Here is a 19,766-nt window from a genome sequence, read left to right as displayed (position 1 = left end):
TTATTTATCTTTTATACACTACAAGTAATGAACAAAGTGAATAAGGAGAAAGTGTATACTTAATGTCGTTTGGATCCTTTTAACGAGAGAGAGGAGAATCTTGGTATTATTTTGGAAAGTAGAGGAGTCCGTATAATTATTAAAAATATATATATATATATATATATATATAATTATAATAGTAAACCTCAGGAGAAAGTGTAATTTACCCTACTTTTTATTTTAATTTTTTTGTTTTTTTCATTTAAAGCTAGGGGCTAGCGTATTGTCATGGCCCACACCACATTGTCCATGGATTGTTGTGGGTTGAATTGACCTCTCTAATTAAAAAGCCTATTGAAATTATTTCGGAGAAATTAAAAAAAAAATTAGGGTTTAAATTTTGTCATAAAATAAATCTTATACTTTTAATTTTATCAATTTAAATCTTAAATTTTTATTTATTTTTAATTTAAACTATTTATCTATTTTTATTAAGTAAAATTAATAAAATAATAATTTTTTTTATCATAAAATTCAATAAAAATGATATTTCAAACATTTTATGTATATTTACATAGAGTTTAATGATTAAAATATATATTTTTTTTAATTTTACTTAATGAAAATAAGTAAATGGTTTAAATTAAAAATTAATCAAAATATTAGAATTTAAGTTTTATTTTGTTACAAGATTGTAACTTTGGAATTTCTTTGTAATGGACTACCCAACTTCCTCTTTCTTCTAAAGCTCTTTTTTTTTTTCTTTCCCTTTTTAGGCCAACACCACATGGATTGTTTTTTTGAGAACGAACAACCACAAAATATTATATGATGACATTAATTACATCGGTTGCCAGTTTATGTGCTGGTGTAATTACATTCGGATCAACTTTACTAATACCTACATAATCAAAATCCTTATAAGAGTTAATAATATCATTAACAATAGACATAATCTGCCAATCTAATATTGTGCCTTTACTCTGAAGGATGTGAACCAAGACTTGGCAATCGGTTTGAATAATTAACATTGAAATCCCAGACTGCCTGCCCGAAAGCCTCCGGACAGGCCATTGCTTCTGCTGCTGTCGTACAAGGAAGAGGATTCACTCTTGCTGCATTTGATATATGAGCTGCCCTGTGTGATCCACATAGACCCACGCTACACCAGCTTCTGTCTGAGCCGATTTTCATGCTCCATCCGTGATAAGCCTCAACGTGGTTGTAGTGTCCATCTGTTCACATGCCTGATGGAAAACAAGATGATTATATTGTTTACTGCCGTTTCCTACATCAGCATCACAAAAAACTAGCAGCACTAGTGCGAAAAGAAATTGCCCAAGCAGACAGGTTCCTGGCATCTTTGATGGTGCCCTCAATATTCCTAGGAGTAGAGTTGAAAACATAACTGTTCCTTTGTAACCAGATAGCCCAAAGAAGAGCAACCGATTGTACAATAATCTATGTGTCTTTGATTTGCTCAATCCATGTTGTGAACCACCTGAAAAAGGGGACTGAAACTCCAGAACTGAAGTCCAAACACACTGTGAGAAATCGCATGAAAAAAACAAATGTTCGATAGTTTCATCGGGTCTTGTGGCATCGAACACATTTTGTCTCAACCACTATTCCTCACTTTTTTAGTTCCCACTGTACTGGAAGCAATCTATGAAGACACTTCCATCTAAATAAAGCCCATTTCGGAGGGAGCCCTAGTTTCCACAATTTCTTCCATACCATTTGATCTCTATTTTGTTGTCCATAAATCGGAAAATAACAAAGCAAGGCTTGTTTATATCCCGATTTGACAGAATATTTCCCACTCTTAACTGGTCGCCAAATCAATTTATCCTCACTGCCCTCTGGCAAGATGTGTTGATAGAATACGTCTACTACATTCATCAGGAAAAAATAATCTAATCAAGTTATCTCGCCAACATCTGTGTTCATGGTCAATAAAATGCGCTACCTTCATAGAAGGCAACATCCTATTCATGTTCCTCCCTCGTAAAGGATTAGACATCAACGGTATCCATTGATCCTCAAAAGGAGAGATATTTTTACCATTACCCACAACCCATTGAACCCCTGTGTTTAAATGGTCTCGACCCCATAAAATACTCCGCCATCCCCATGTAGATTGACTGTTTTGAGGGACTTGCAAGAAGGGATGATGCTGACAATATTTGCCTAACAGGACTATAGACAACAATAAATTTGGATTGGACACTATTTGCCATGCCTGTTTAGCCAATAAAGCTTGATTAAAACATCTACGATCCCTAAACTCCAAACCACCCCAATTGCAAGGAAAACACATGGAGCCATTTCTTCCAATAGATGCCTCGGTCACAGTTAGATTTCCATAAAAAGTCCTGTACCAATTTAGTCAGTTTAGCAATAAAGGAATTGGGCATCTTAAAGGCCGACATTAAATATACTGGAATGGAGTGCAACACATGTCGGACCAATACAAAATTCAAGAGATCACACTTCCAGCCTCGTAATTTTCCTTGTATTTTGTCTATAAGAACTCTAAAAATCTCGCCTTTCGACCTGCCTCAAAATCCTAAATTAGCCCCCAAATACACCCCTGGCTGTACCACCAATTTCACACCCAACAAAGACGCAAGCCAATTTTTGAGATGATTCAGCATATTCGGACTAGGGCAAAGTTCAGATTTTTTAAAATTAATATGCAAACCCAACTGATCACCGAATGCACTCAAGAACCATTGCAAGCACCAAACTTCGGACATGTCAAATTTCTGGATAATAAAACAATCATCTGCAAGAAACAGCTGTGAAATAGCTGGGGAATGTCGACTAACAGTAATACCTCGACAAATACCTTGATTTGACAGGTGCTGAAACCCATCTGTTAAAGCATGCATGACTAGCAAAAATAGGTAGGGTGAAAAATGATCACCCTGTCTTAGCCCCACAAGTGGTTGAAAATATTCAGTTTGGGTCCCATTAAACAGAATTGAAAAAGTTACCGACTCAAAATACATTGAGAAATCAATAACACCCATGTCGACGAAAATCCCATTTTAGTTAGTACTGCTATGAGAAATTCTCAATTGACCCTATCATAAGCCTTATTCATATCCAATTTCAAACCAAAGACTCGTTTACCCCCATCTCTTTTTTTTCTTGATGTATTCAACAAGCACATGGGCCAAAAGAATATTATCTGAAATTAATTGTCCTTTTAAAAACGCACCTTGATTGAAAGAAATCAAATCTGGTAAAGATATTTCTTAATCTATTTGCCAAAACTTTCGCCCCAATTGTATATAACACATTGCAAAGACTAATGGAGCAATAATCAATCACCGTTAAAGGACTCTTTGTTTGGAATTAAGCAGAGAAGTGTTTTATTTAAGGCCCTACTCAAAAACCCGGAGCAAAGAAAATTTAAAACAGAATCTCCTACGGACTCACCCACTTCTACCCAGTACTTTTGATAAAAACCTGCTATGAAGCCATCTGGCCCTGAAGCCTAAAATTTGCCCATTTGGAAAACAGTAGTTTGGACTTCATTTAATGAAAAAGGTTGCTCTAGCAATTCAACCGGGGATGATAAAAGTTTACATTGCATAGCATTTAAAATATTAAAATGAGAAGGATATGAACCTGTATCCGATGAGTACTCAGCTAAGCTTCCAGATGGTGAAAATAATTTCTTGAAATGATCCACAAAAGCTGCTTGAATAGCCTTTGGTTCAGTAAGAACATTACCATCCACATCCCGCACACAGGTAATATGATTCCGAATCCTTCTCCACGATGCCATTTTATGAAAAAAATTTGGTGTCGCGATCACCTAATTGCAGCCACTGTTGCTTTGAGCGTTGCGCGCCCAAATCCCCAATGACATGGATCGGATGTATGTTAGCATCTCTAGTTTGCTTCTTAGCAATTGTTGCCGATGCTCTCTCTGCATTTCCAAACAAAAACTTTGGTTTCTGTGCAAATTCTTCACTATCAATGCCGCTACGCTGACGCTGTTAAGTGTAGCAATGAAGATGCCACTGGATTTGAGTAGTGACATGTATGGAGGAAGCGATCAACTTGCAAAATTTAGCAACACGGTCATGATATGTATTATAATAGGTAATTTTATGCCATGACTGTACTGCTAAGTTTTGCAAGTTAATCGCTTCCTCCGTACATGTCACTAAACAAATCCAGTGGCATCTTCATTGCTACACTGAACAATGTCAGCGTAGCCGCATTGACAGTGGAGAATTTGCACGAAAACCAAAGTTTTTTTATTTCGAAACGCAGAGAAAGCATCGGTAACAATTGCTAAGAAGCAATTAGAGATGTTGTCGCATTACATTCCGATCCATGGTATTAGTGATTTGGGATTTGGGAAGTAATAATCGAAGAAATACAAGTCCTTCCAAAGTATTTTCTGGTTTTCCATGGTAGTTATACCAAAAGTGAGCTGCACAAAAAATTGATATTATTTTAGTGTAATTTTCAATATATTGCACTATATATTATGGGAGATTGCTCTTTAAATACTAACTTTGAGTTTGTTTGTCATCTCCTAAATAAATTATTTAGGTCACATTATTATATTTTATTTCTTTTTACATTCTTTTATAAAAAATCAAAAAATATATTTATTTAAATCATCCCAAACAAACAACCTATTTATCTATTCCCTTTCGTGGAGAGGTGAGTGCCCCGTCTCCCCCACTTCTTTACCCCACATATTTTTCTTCCTATCTCAATCTCACAATAGTGTTTCTCTTTGAGGCGATTAGAGTTTATTCCCCTGCAGAGCTACACTAACAGTAATACACACAGAAACACAAGATAATTTATTAATTAACAAACTCATCTTATGAGATTACAATAGAGTTCAATAAACAATTTAACACTAAAACAATTCATTGACAAGCCAAAATTCATCAAATTCAACAAGTTGAGATCAACAAGGCAAACAAATCTTCCAAACCCATAAGCAATAATCCCATGTAAAAGTATCTCTAACAGCAACAGCCACCAATTAAACTAGCAACATTAAATGATACCTATGCCTTCCGAGTGCCCCAATAATAAACTAAGCTCCGCCATTGATGCTCATGTACTCTTTCGGGTCGATGAATGGCATATACCCCATTTTTTTAACTCTAGCCTTCCACTCTCTCCATTTTTTTCCAATAAATGCCAAAATAAATTTCTTCATCGACTCATCCGCATTTGTAGTAACCTGCAAATAATTGGCAACTTCAACTAAAATACAGTAAACTACAATTTTATCTCTTGAACTTGACATAATTTTGCAATGTCATCCAACAACTTTCATATTAAAATTAAACGGCATATGAATGCAGGGCATTGGAAGAAAGATCCCAATAGCAAGATCAATCAGGAATGTGGATAACAAAATTGTTTCCCAAAAACAAGAACCATACAGCATTTCAAACAGTAGAACTAGATAGCTTATCTAGCTGTCCAAACACCATCAAGATAGCAAAACACGACCTACAGGAGACGGCATAGTAGACAACGAAGTACAAATGTACCAGTGAATATGATACAAAATTACAATACCATATCATTTCTTCATCATCTTCAAATTGTGTCTGTGTCGATATCCCAAGAGGTCCAATAGTTTCATCAATAGTTGTTCCAAATTCACCTTGCCTAACCCAATTTATGTCCCTCCTCACAAGCAAACGAAGTTGCATCTAACTCTTGGTAGCCAAAATTTTAGGGTTTAGTAGGTATCTCTATTGAAGATTCTACGAGAACAACCAAATTATTTGTGCTTGTGCTATAACTATGGTTGTTGACCACCAATGGAAATACAAATAAACAAAGAATAATCTAAAACTTGTTCATTCTCATAACAAGTTAACATCTCAAAACTTCCTGGATATTTTAATTTTTAAAGGCAATTCATGTGATAGTGATACAGTTATTTGCTTAACAATGTCTGCCGTTACACAAACAAGAGCTGACTTTTGACAAATCCATATCAAGGAAAAGCAATGGATCCAACTTCAAAAACTTAATAATGAGACCATATTGCCCAAAGAATTTCTATTGTTTCCAAATGGGTAGTATTTTCTTTACAACAGAGGAAATATATAGGAAAACATTAATAAACTTTGCAACCAACTGCTTAGGCTTACTGATGTAGCAACAAGATTACTTCAAATCTTTTGTAATTCTGTAGAATTCAAAATTACCAGAATAATAAGGAAATAAGGAAATGCAGCTCCTGACAGACATTTCTAGCATTTAAGAGAGAACAAATAAAAAATAAAGGAAAGCACAACAAAAAATGACTATAACCCATATCTATTAATAATAATAATAATAATAAAACACTGATTTGAGTTACTTTTCCAGGGAAACAAACTGTAGAAAGCAGCATTTGCTCGAATTGGTTCCAAAACATCTCCAGCGGCAAGTGCATGGAAACAAAAGGACTGCCCCTTTTTCACAAAAGAAAACGCAGAGTTGTGTGATTTTTCTTTTGGTTTCCCAGAATAGAAAGAACATCACTGGGAGAGAAAATCTAGAATTTATTAATTTTTTTGCGAAATGTACTTGAGATGAAGAGCAAGATAGATCGATCTAGTTCAAGAATGATAACGATCTGATCTGATCTGAACTGAGAATGAAAAAATTAGAGAGTTAATCAGCAAATCTAATTTGACAATGAGAAAGTAGAGACGATGATAGTTCAAACTCGAACACCGATTACACTTACTATGATATATCGATTTCGGATCTACAATTTGCAAACTCAAGATGGGAGCTAATAGCGAGCGAGATCGAGATCAATGAAGAACAGCTAGAGCAAAGCCCTTGAGAGAGTTTGATTGTGAGAGAGAAGAGCAGGGTGTGAGAGAGTGAGATCTAAGTGTGAGAAGGAGATAGACAGACCCTTGTACAGATAACGGAATACATTTACGGTGATCCACTTTTCTTTTTTCTTTTTTTTAAGTAAAACTAAAAACTGCGGTAGGGTAGATTTTGTGCACTAAAAAGTGTCGTTATTCAAAACGCTATTGTATGAACGCCATTACAACCCGTTTTCCCTGTATCCAGAATTCATCAGGAAAATAGACATATTTATCATCATAGTCATTAGGGGTGCTCGCGGATCGGATTTGTGCGGTTTGCGGTTTAGTTTTGATCAACCCGCACCTACGCAGTTTGGAAAAAGTCAAACCACAACAGCCCGCAGTGCAGTTTGCGATTTGTGATTTGTGCAGATAGGGTTTACGGATGTACTGCGGTTTGCAGTTTGGATTTTTTTTCTCCCTCCAAATAACTCATTCCAAACGGACTGTTAGTAAGAGCAAACATATATATATATATCAAATCATAATTTCCATTCAACCAGTATTTCATATATAAACAAATTCAAGATTTAACAAATAACTAGCCATTTTGATCTTAAGATCCCAGTCAATCTCATATTTCAGTTAAACAATCAACATTAGTTACACATAAAAGGAACTCAACATTTGACAAAGATCCATTTCAATGTTAGATCTAAGATCTGAAACCTTTCAAAAAGAGCACAAAGATCAAAGATCTTTTTTACATGAGATAACTTATCTATATACAACATATATATATATAATATATATATATTTTAATAAGTACAACATATATATGTGTGTGTATTTGAGTACCTTGATCACGTCGATAGGTTGGATGACACAGGTAGCGAGCATTGTAGAGGCTCCGCCATTGACGAAAGGCTTCACGGTGGGCCAAACACCACTGGATTTGGCTTCGTCTATCCCATTTCTTAAAATCACAGATCGGCGAGAGAGAGCGAGACGGAGACAGAGAGAGTCCTTACCTGAGAGTTGCCGGAGAGAGAGAGAGTCGATTGCGAAGGTCGAAGATGAAAAACGATAGAGAGAGAGAGAGAGAGAGAGAGAGAGAGTGAGATGAGAAGAGAGCTCTCAGATGTTTTGATTTGAGAGATTAGAGTTTCTCAATTGGTTTTGTTTGGGCAAAAACGGTCCAGATATTTAAATAATAATGCTACGGTTGGTTAGGGTGCGTTGGGTAACGATTCCGTTTTTAATTTATATTTATAAAATTTTAAAAAATTATTATAAAAATTTATTTGATAATTTTTTTAATTTATAAATAATTATCTCAGTTTATAAATTTGAAAAAAAAATATAAACTCAAAAAATGAGTTTACGTTTTTAGTTTTTTTTTCAATTAAATTTTTTTTAAATAATTTTTTTTAATTTTTTTTTTCAATTAAATTTTTTTAAAATATTTTTTTTTAATTAATTTTTTTCGAATAATTTTTTAATTATTTTTTTCAAATAATTTTTTTTAATAATTTTTTTTCAAACAATTTTTTTTTTAATTAATTTTTTTTCAAATAATTTTTTTTTCAATTATTTTTTTTAATTAATTTTTTTTCAATTACAATGTGTGTGATCCCATTGTCATAAATAATAAAAATAAATATAAATATTTTAGGCCTGAACAAACATATTTTTTAGTTTATGCTTTTAAATTTTTTTAAACATTTTGTTCAAACCAAACGCGTTTGTAATTTATGTTTTTCTAAAAATAAACAAAAATCAATTTATAAAATTTTTGTAAACATAAACAAAAAACGTAAACGTTACCAAACGTTGCCTTATATTCTTACTAATAAGTCTACGGAAACCTTAAATGGCATTCCACATCACTTTCTTGGGCCCACTGTCATAAACAAAAGAATTTTTAAAAAAAAAAGGAAAAAAAAATACGATAAGAATTTGCAGAGTCATTCAAAAAGTTGCGGAATCTTCAACTTCCTTTCTTTCACGTCGTTTTGGTGAATCATTCATCTCTCTTTACGAGTTCTCTTTCTTCATGGGGTTGATTATGTCTCTTTCACATCTTCGATAATCAACTGAATCAATGATAAACTAAACCCAAGAGAAGAATTGAACGGAGACTTTTTCCCTGGCCTCTCTCTTGCCTACGGATTTCGGTAAATCATTCACTGTTGCTTCCTGTTTTATTTAAACTATGAAGGCTATTAGTGCTCAATTTTTGTTCAACTAGATGTATCAGTATGGTTGGTCCTCTTGTCTATTATTTTTGTCGTGATGGTTTCAATCCAAAGTGTATGTTGGGGTAATCTTCAAAAAATATATATACGAGATGCCCATATGCTTTTATTGCTTTTAAATTGGGATTGAGCATAATTCTGTTATATACATAATTTGTAAACAAGAAGTTTAAAATATGGGTAATACTATATAATATATATATATATATATATATATACCTCAAAAAGAGTGTATCATATTATGATCAAATAACTTTATGTCATAATTTAATGGATCAAAACCAAACATCTTTAAAACATAATTAAAGACCTCTCATAACTCAATTAAAACCAATACCACTAGGAGCGGAACGATGGATTTTGTTCAGGAGGGGCTAATGTACATGCATAAAAAATATTGAATTGGTTTTAATACATTAGTAATTGAATATAATTTCTTATACAAGTGTTGCTAAAGAGGTATTTCACGAGAAAACTAAATAAATCTAATATATATATATATATATATATATATATATATATATATATTAGTTTTGAACTATTAGATTTTAGTATATAATCGGTTAAAACACTATTTTAAGTGATTTTATCGATTGATATAATCTATTAAATAAAAATTAAAAATGCTTAAGATCCCCGAAAAAAAATTAAATTTACACTCAATGCCTTTGAAAGTTACATATTAGTTGATTTGTTTAGAAATAAATCAATTAAGATCTAACCCCTGCCATGTCATTGTGAATAAATTTAACGGTAAAGTTTTAGGTTCTCTAAGATCATCTTATTATACATTTTACAAATATTTATAAATATAGAATTAATAATAATAATAATAATAAAATTGTTAAAAATCGGTGGAGGCCGGGTCCCCTCCCAGCCCTTACACAATGTTGCCCCTTAACACCATAATGTGCCATAAATCAAGGGTCATAACCAAACACCACTTGAGGCATAACCAAATACAATAAAAACCATCTTTAACCTTCAAATCTATAAAACTCTTAACTAATACGAATTTGAAAAGAGACAATAGAATGCAAATAGTACAAAGAATGGCTTTTATAGATTTATTTGTAAATTAAAGAAAGAATATGTATATTTCCATATTCTAGTTAATAGTTACATGTATGAATATGTTACTTTTTAATTGAAGAAGACTGGTTTAACAAAGTAGACTTTCTAATTTATGTTGTTTTTGTTTTGTTCATTGATTATTCTATATATTATAATACAGACACATGGAGGAGGTATCAAGTGGTTCTAAATTTGTTGGCTTAAATGAAGGTCATAATGAGATTGAAATAGAGAAGGCAAAAAGTGTAGAAGATCCTAAAGTAGGAATGTTGTTTGATTCCATTGATGACCTTGTTCAATCCTATCAAAGGTATGCAAAGGAAAAAGGTTTTCGCATGTGTATAAGAAGCTCTAAGGGGAGGCGAGGTATGTGACAGCTGCTTGTAATCATAGTGGAAAGCCAAAGGTTAAATCAAGCAAACCCCATCAATTGCATCCACAATCAAAAACAAATTGCAAAGCTAAGATTTCTGCAAATCTATTAGGTGATGGAAAGTGGATTTTGAGATCTATGGTTCTTGACCATAATCATGGGGTGAGTCCAAGAAAAGCTCAATTTTATAGATGCCATAGGGTTCTCAATTCAACTGTGAAAAGGAGGCTTGAATTACATGCTAAAGCCGGTATTAGAATGAACAAGAGTTTTAATTCATTAGTGGTTCAAGCAGGAGGGCATGAGAATTGACATATTTAGAGAAGGATTGCAGGAATCATATGGATAGGTTGGACGCATAGAGCTTGGAGAAGGAGATGCTACAACAATGCATAATTACTTTTTGAAAATGTAAGCTAACAATTCTGAATTCTTTTACATGATGGATTTAGAAGAAGAAGGCCGATAAAGGAATGTATTTTGGGCAAATGCAAGGAGTAGAGCTGCATTTAAAGAGTTCGGTGATGTAGTTACCTTTGACACAACATACTTAGGCCTCGTTTGGGAACAAGCTAATTTAGTAACTTTTTGGCTATTTGGCTAAAATATGAGCTAAAAAAAAACTAGTATGTTTGGGATGACTTTTTGGCTTTTTACGAAAAGATGTGCAAAAAGTAGAAATAAAATAGAATCTTTGATTTTTTTGGTATGGGTTGTTGGCTTTTTGGCTAATTTAGTAACTTTTTGACTTTTTGGCTAAAAATGAGGGTCCCCAAACGAGACCTTAGTTAACAAATATGCAATGCCATTCGCTCTTTTCGTAGGAGTGAACCATCATGGCCAATCAACATTACTTGGGTGTGGATTGATCTCAGATGAAGACACAGAGACCTTTACATGGCTATTTCAATCATGGCTCACATACATGTCTGGATGTCCTCCTTCTGCAATCATTACGGATCAAGATCAAGCAATGAAAAATGCTATAGAGTATGTTTTTCCTAATGCACAACATCGGTGGTGTTTGTGGCATATCATGAAAACGCTACCTGAGAAATTGAGAGGTTACAATCAATATGAAGGAATCAAGTTTTCAATGAAAAATGTGATTTATGATTCCTTAACTATAGGAGAATTTGAAGAAAGTTGGGGCAAATTCATTGGGAAGTATAAACTTCAAAACAATAATGGTTATTTAGCTTGTATGATGAAAGGCATCGTTGGGTGCCTGCCTATGTGAAAAATACTTTTTGGGCAGGAATGTCAACCACACAGCGTAGTGAAAGCATGCATGCATTTTTTGATGGGTATGTTAATTCCAAGACCACATTGAAACAATTTGTAAAACAATATGAAAATGCTTTGGCAAAAAAGGTAGAAAATGAGAACAATGAAGAATTTATTTCAACTCTTGCATCCCATGTATGGTTGGTTATGAAATAGAGAAGCAATTTCAAAGTGCTTATACAACGACAAAATTTAAAGAGTTCCAGCGAGAGCTAATGGGGAAGATTTCTTGTGATTTATCTTCATATAAGAAAGATGCTTACGTTTCAGAATACAAAGTGGCTGAAGATATATTATTTGGAGAAAGCCATCGTCGTGTATCTTTTAATGTGTGCTTTGATGAAGATACTCATGAGGTTTATTGTAATTGTCGGTTATTTAAATATAGGGAAATATTGTGTAGGCATCAAATTGTGGTGTTCATTCACAGGAAGGTTGATCAAATATCGGATAAGTACATTTTGAAAAGATGGTCCAAAAATGTTAAAAGGAACCATACAAAAGTGCGAATCAGTTATGACAACTGGGCTCTCAAACCTGAAGCACGCCGATTTGATAAAATGTGTAATGTCTTCTACGAGGTTGCGGATTTGGCTGTAGTGTCTGAAGATTGGAGTGAGAAGTTCATAGAAAGAATATGTGAGTTTTGTGCATGTATGAAGCAAGATAGTTGCCGAAGCGATAAACAAATTTCTGTACGTACTCGAAATGGGTCTACGTCATGTGGAGATGGCATTGGAATTTCAAAAGAGAGCACAAACATAATTGATCCCTTGGTAGCTCATTCAAAAGGGTGCCCACCATTTAAAAGAAAGCAATCTATGGTTGAAAAAGTTACTAAGAAAAAAAAAAGAAAGAAAAAAAGAAGATTCATAGCCAAACTTGCAAGGAAAATGTGCACAAATATATTGTGAGAAATCCGGAGAAGGTCGTGGTGTTAATGAATTTTATTGATTACTTATAATGGTTATACTATTGCTCATAATAATTGCTAACTTTGATTAATTTACATTTGTGTAAGAGCTACAGGACAATGGGAATATGCATGGTGCAAGAGTTGTTGAACTTGTGACAGAGGAAAATATTCACTTACATGTAAGTAAAACAAATTTAGTGAAAATGTTTGTATCATAAATAGTTGGTAGTAACTTTAAAATATGACTTTAACCATTAGGAAGAGTGAGTTATGGCTTTAAATTTTGGGTTGTAGAATTCTGAAATGCATCAGTCACTGCATATCGGACAAGAAAGTTATGACTATAACAGGGGTTTGGGCATGTGGCCAAGCATGACTAGTCATCCAAGTATCATTGGGATGAGTCCATATTTCGGTCAGCCAAATCTACTACAAGGAGGAAGTTCGTCATTTCAAGCAAGTATGTTCAAACAATGGATTGGCATGTATCCATTCAAGGTATGCACTAATTTAATTCTATTAGTAAATCATAGCTTAGTTTAGTGTATTCTTTAATAAGAGTAACACTTCTTATTTTATTTTATTTATTATTAGGTTCATCATCATCCATCTCCATCTTTGAGGGCAGACTTAGAGATGGGAAGAGTTATGCATCCCAACAATTTCACTGAAATGTTGACAATGAATGATATGGCACAAGCTAAAACTCCAACATTGCACAAAGATGACAAATGTGAAGAGCATTGACATCACAGTTGTATTTTTTTAATTTCATTACACATTATGACTACTATTTGAACTCAAGTGATACTGTTGAATCTCTATTTGAAGTTAATGAGGATTGTTTGTTTTGTTTTGTTTGATATATGTTTAACCATTTCAACAACATTTCAGTACCATTTCAGCAACATGTGAACAAAAAAATAGCACATTTTGACAGCATTTCGACAATATTGATCTATTCTGACAATATTTCGACATGTTTTTTTGTAAACAATAAACAATAAAATCACAACCACCATAGCACATTTCATTTATTCAAAACCACAACACACAACAAAACCATTTTAGCCACTAAGCACAATATTTATTCCAATATGAAGCATTCATTACAATCTCATAGCTATTTCATTACAATATAAGAAGGCAAAATAATTTCATTATAAAATATACAAAAAAATGCAGCCTTCATCTCATAAACAAAAATAGCTACTTCATTGAGAGTACAAACAAAAAATTTACATCATCCTGCAAAAAAGAGCACCAAAAAAAAAAAAAAAGCATTCCTTCGTCTCAAAAGCAAAATCCAGCCTTCCTTAGCTTGTCTTCTCCAAATTCACAACTGTAATTGCTGCTCTCACATGAAAATAGGATTTCATTATTGATAGCTGATATCAAACTAGTCACCACCTTCACCCACACAACCTGTAAAAATAATGCAATTAGATAAAAGCAATATCCAAATTTGCATGCCTAAAAGAGGGAGACTAAAAAAAAAGAAGAAGAAGAAGAAGGAGAAGAAGAAGAAGAAGAAGATAAAACTTAGCTATGAACAATCTTAGAGCTACCACTGTATCAAAATAGCAAATTTAGAGCTTTCTTTGAACAATGTTGCATTTTTTTATTTATAATTTGGATTGGCAAAAGATAATATCTTATTCAAGAAAAATAACAAATGATATCATGTAAAAAGCTTGACTATGGAAATGGAGACAAGCTACCCTATAACAAATGTTAACAACAAAGCTTCAAAGTAATAAGCAAAACAGAGCTCGAGACATGGTAAAATTCATCTAAAAAGATGAATAAAAAAAGAATTCATAACCACAAACTCCCACCAAAATAATACTCCCCCACCAAAACATAAGAACATTTCCTATCCATCCAAAACTCAATCAGCAATAAACACATTGATTTAATTGTGTGCTCCTATCTCTGGTGGTAAGCTCATGTTCTTGAACAAACCATTTAAACTACCCAACAATTAACATAGCAGAAGAAAAACTTTTGTTACTAGTATTCTTCTTGCCTTTTAACTTCATTGCATCAATACTAAAAGATAACCCTTGAATGTTGCAATTGAGTCTCAACAAAATACAGGGAATTCAAATTAGACAATACCAAAATGAATCAGAAATTTTAATTGGATGAAGTATGGATTTCAACAAAATTTGAAATCTTAGCCAAAACCCAAATCAAACGAAATTTTAGTTGGATTTCAAATCAGAAAAATTTTGAAGTCCAATATTTGACGATTTTCAGTAGTATAATGAATTAAATTTGTAAACTCCCAAATCAAAATTTTGAAATTTTACTCCAAAAATTATTCAATCAAAACAAGAAATCCCTAAAATTGTTAAATTACCTATCTTTTTTATTCTCTTTCGTCTACTCTTTGTTAGATATCAGTCGATTTCGCCGGAATATCAGCGTTGATCATCAGTTGAGAGAAAGAAGGGTGAAAGATTGTGTGTTGGCCGGATCGTCTTCTTCAGGCGAGAAAGAGGCGTGCAATGGAGAAAAGCTGCAGAACTTTCAATTTTGTTCTTCAATGTAATTGTAATGAAGGAATTGTGGAGCCCACGAAGTTGAGGCAATGGATTTTTGTATTTTCTTTTTCTTTTCTTTTGTTTTTAAATTCTTTTGTTTATGACAATGGGCCCAAGAAAGTGACGTGGAATGCCATGTAAGGTTTCTGTAGACTTGTTAGTAAGAATATAAGTAACCGTAGCATTATTGATATTTAAAAATAAATAAAAAATTATTGCAGGCAGTTGTGACGGGTGCGGGTGAAATTCACAACTCGCTCGCAAATTAAAATATTAAAATATTTCAAATCATACCTAATCTTATTATATTTGTGAAATTGTCTGTACGTGTGCGGGTCGAGTCGAATCGAATAGGACAAATTATATATATTGAATAACTTTATGTCTAATCTTAGTAGTCATCGTCATCATCAATGGTATAATATACCCAATCAGGATGTTCTCCTTGACTTCTTACTTTGTTGGGTTATTGGATCCACTTTTGGGTTTAATTTTGATGATTCAAACCATCCACATTTTAAGATTTGTTGAGTATATCATACTTGTAAAAAATCAAGTTGATCGGATATCAGAAACTATGTGTTCAAATTATCGAACTAAAAATCATTTTTTAAAAAAATTTAATAAACAGTTTTCCGAACACATACTTTCTGATATCCGATCAACTTGATTTTTTATAAGTATGACATACTCGACAAATCTTAAAATGTGAACGAATCAAATCATTGAAATTGAGCCTAAAAGTAAGCTCAATAACTTAACAAGTAAGAAGTCAATAAAGAAAGTCATGGAAAAAATCCTAATTCATAATATACCCGGCCATTTTTCTGAATTCGAAAGCCGAGGTCAACCAACCTCCTTTCCTTCACATTCTCTCTTTAAATACACACAATATACGCACAAGGTTCAAATGAATTGAAAGGGTCCTGAATGAAGCGGTTCAAAAAGGTTCTCATCAACCCCCCCTAAAAAATAAAAAAAAAATAAAAAAAAAAAACAAATAGAAAGCCCGAGCAGAAGAAGCACGTGGAAGCTTCCACACATAAACGCCTAATGGCCGTTTATTTTTAGAGACGCTGGTGAGATTGGCAGTACGAGAATTATTATCGAGAAAATCCTTAGAGAAAGGGCTATTAGTAAGGGAAGAAAAATTAGATTTGTTTAATAATTGGTGGAGTAGTAAATAAATTTTGTTTGTTTTGAAAGATAAGAGTGAGATTAATTATGTAAAATTTTACAAATACTCTTGTTACAAATATTAAAATTATATTTTAATATTAAAAAAAATTCATAAATATATATATTTTTGGTACTATTTTATTTTTTAATATAATTTTTTTTGGGTATAAATATTATTCTACTATTATATTTTTATATTAAATTATTTTTATATAAAGAATGGTGGAGCAAAAAATGGTGGAATAATTTAAAAAATGATTAACAAAAGACTATACTAATTAAGTAAATTAGGTACGATAATAGAGAGTAAAATAGTAAATTCCCCTCTAATCCTAATGGGTAGTTTTTCTAATACCATCTCCTATAGGGGACTATTAATCCCATCTATGGAGACCTATCATAGTTCCAAAGTATTGTGAATCTTCTTCTCTATTTTACAAACAAACACAACATTAATGAATCTCACATCCATTTTAATCCAATCTTATCCTCTATAACCCAAAACAAGCGAACCCAATGAGGATTGAGGATTATGTTCTAAAACGCCACGTGATTGCTTTTTGTGCTTGCTTTAGATTGATTCATAATTTTGTTTGATAACTCAAACTTCATGTCTCTTTCTTAGCCTCTTGATGTATCCTGTCAATTGTATTTGTGTTAGTTCATCAATATACTTGTTTTTGTCAACAATATATATATATATATATATATATATATATATATATATATATATATATATATATATATATTCACATAAATATCAAGGTAAAATTCTTGATTTTTTTTTTTTTACATTAAAACAAATATTTAGCTTATTTAACGTCATTGTTGTTTGAACTTTCAGATCCGATCAATGTTCGGATTTGAAAGTCCAAATCAAATCATATTGTTCGGCATTGTAAGTTCGAACATGATGACTTTACTTTTATTTGGGCATACCTTAAAGGATAATTTAGGAAAAATTATAAGATATGGAGTAACACAAAATCTTAAATAATTGAACAAGGTGTACTGAGAAATTTGAAGTACTTAATAATTTTTTGGGTGTGAATAGATTCCCTCATTTTTGGTTTTTTGGTTATACAATCAACCCATTGTTTTTATTTTTAAGGGGAATTTTACTCATAAATCTCATATCTAAAATTTATTTTATTTAATCTTATTCATAATTTGCAATTCTATTTAATATTTTAGTCAAAATGTCACTACAAATTGTTGCATCATTCTCTCTATTTTTTTACATATCTTTTTATAAAAAAAATTAAAAAATTATTAAAATAACATGTTCTTAAACGAAACTCTTTTGCGAAACTCTATTTCCACACACCACATTGTCTCTGTCTACACACTTAATGAACTTTATTTTTATTTCAAATTTACCTTTAAATAAAATGACCAAAATAGACATCCATCCACACACTTAAACATCCAAGCTAGAGATCTCTGTACACAATTTCTTATTTTATACTCTTTTTTTTTCTCCAACTTTGGGTATTATATGTGAATTAATCACTGTTGATTCTTTTATTTCATAGTTTTTCCCTTCTTCGCTCTGTTATTCCCATTTGTTCGATTCTTTCTCGACAGATATGTATACACAACACTCTTGAATGGATACGATTGATTCAGAGCAAAGAAGGGATGATTGTTCGAAGACCCATTTGTATAGATGCGAAGTACCTGATTCACAACACACGTGAATGGCTCAAGAGCAAAGAATCGAACAGGAGCACAGAAGGGATAATTGTTCGAAAACCCATTTGTGTTTAGAAGGGATGAATAACAGAGCAAACAATCAAAGACCCATTTGATTCACAACACTCTTGTAGAATTTCCCTGAAATTAAGCAAAACCAAACAGGGTCCCAGAGTTCGACAGATGGACACACACACATCTTCGATTTTCTCTTCCTTTACGACAAGCCCAACTTCGGAAGACAACTCAGTCCCAAGTACAGAGAGGTTTACATTTTTCTGTTCCTTACTCTTCGATCTTTATGTATTGTACCCTGTATTGTACCTTATAATCATCGTCGTTGACCCTCACTAGATTTCTCGATCGATCGATTGAGAGAGAGGCGATAGGGTTATCAACGTCAAAACGAGTCTCTCGAAGCTTCGACTCATCGCCGGATTTGAACTCAGCCTGTGACTCAGTCTTTGAAGAATGCCTAAACCTAGCCCAACACACCTTCCCAAGCGTTAAACCCTACCAGGCATGGTGGAAGTTCAGAATTTGGTCTTCTAGTTTTCAAACAGTGTATGGAAAAAGGGAAGAAAGGGTATTTGGTATGTGTATAATAATATTGAGTGAAGGTTGTAATTGTAACTTTTTGTGTGTACATTGAGAAAATTAATCTATATATACATCAATAGGGATGTGTATTGAGAAAAGATGTACTCTAAGTTATTTAAGTGGGCGGAAATAGAATTTCCCCTAGTTAGTTTTAAGCTTTTAACTAATTTTGGATCACATCACCTCTCACATAACTTATCCACAAAAAGACAAAAAAGTCAAAAAACTAATTTTTAACTAACTTCTCAAAACACTAGTCACATAACTTTTGAAATGACCAAAATAATTCTTTTTAATGTATCTCTGAATTTAGCAATGGAATCCCAATTTAATGCTTAATTGTAAGAGATATTTTCTAATTTAATTTATCTTCTATAATATAATTTATTTTTTATTTTATACATATACATAATATTATCAAAATCTATATTTTAGGGAAAAAAACACCATCGTTAATATGTGAATCTCTTCAGTGTGCATTTTCAAAGAATGTAATAATTATAAATGTGAATATTCAATAAATAAAAGGAGATTTCTTTTTTTTAAGATTCCTGATATTAAGATTTTATGAGATAAATGACATACAATATTTTCATAGTAGTTAAGGACCCTCAACATTTTCATAGAGAAAATTTGACTTAGAGAAATTTCACCCGACTTAGAAAAATTTCAACACTAACACAGAGAAATTTTATCGAGGGACCTTAACTAATAAAAAAATATATTTTGGATCTCTCCTATTACACAAAATGGAGAGGGATGCTTCACTAATTTTCCCTAAATAGAATATTGTAAATTTTTAAATATAAAAGTTAGTGTGAATATTCTCACTTTTTTAAAAATTCACATTATTTCTATTCATAAAAAGTGCGAAATTTATCTTTATTTTTTTACATTTCAAATATGTGAAATTTCACACTTTTAGAAATTTAAATTTGAAAAAAAAATCAATTAAGAAACTATCTATCTATATATTATATAAGGAAAATGAGATTTTTAGTGAGGAGTTTTGTGAGAGTTTTAATATCTTATACT

The 19,766-nt window shown here is 32.3% G+C and overlaps 1 long non-coding RNA gene across 2 annotated transcripts; it reads right to left on the bottom strand.

Moving 5' to 3' along the window:
* Nucleotides 1-845: 845 nt before the first annotated feature.
* Nucleotides 846-7,985, bottom strand: LOC114303771 (uncharacterized). Of its 2 annotated transcripts, XR_014333428.1 has the most exons (4): nucleotides 7,659-7,985; nucleotides 5,034-5,212; nucleotides 3,622-4,438; nucleotides 846-2,357 (listed from the first exon to the last, which is right to left on the bottom strand). It is a non-coding gene; the product is annotated as an uncharacterized LOC114303771 (long non-coding RNA). The 2 variants fall into 2 exon arrangements; XR_003643854.2 differs by having other exon boundaries at nucleotides 846-4,438.
* Nucleotides 7,986-19,766: the final 11,781 nt, after the last annotated feature.

The sequence above is a fragment of the Camellia sinensis genome, chromosome 6, assembly GCF_055761805.1.
Source record: "Camellia sinensis isolate YWXY chromosome 6, ASM5576180v1, whole genome shotgun sequence".
Classification (NCBI taxonomy): domain Eukaryota; kingdom Viridiplantae; phylum Streptophyta; class Magnoliopsida; order Ericales; family Theaceae; genus Camellia; species Camellia sinensis.
This window is presented reverse-complemented; position numbering and strand designations above follow the sequence as displayed.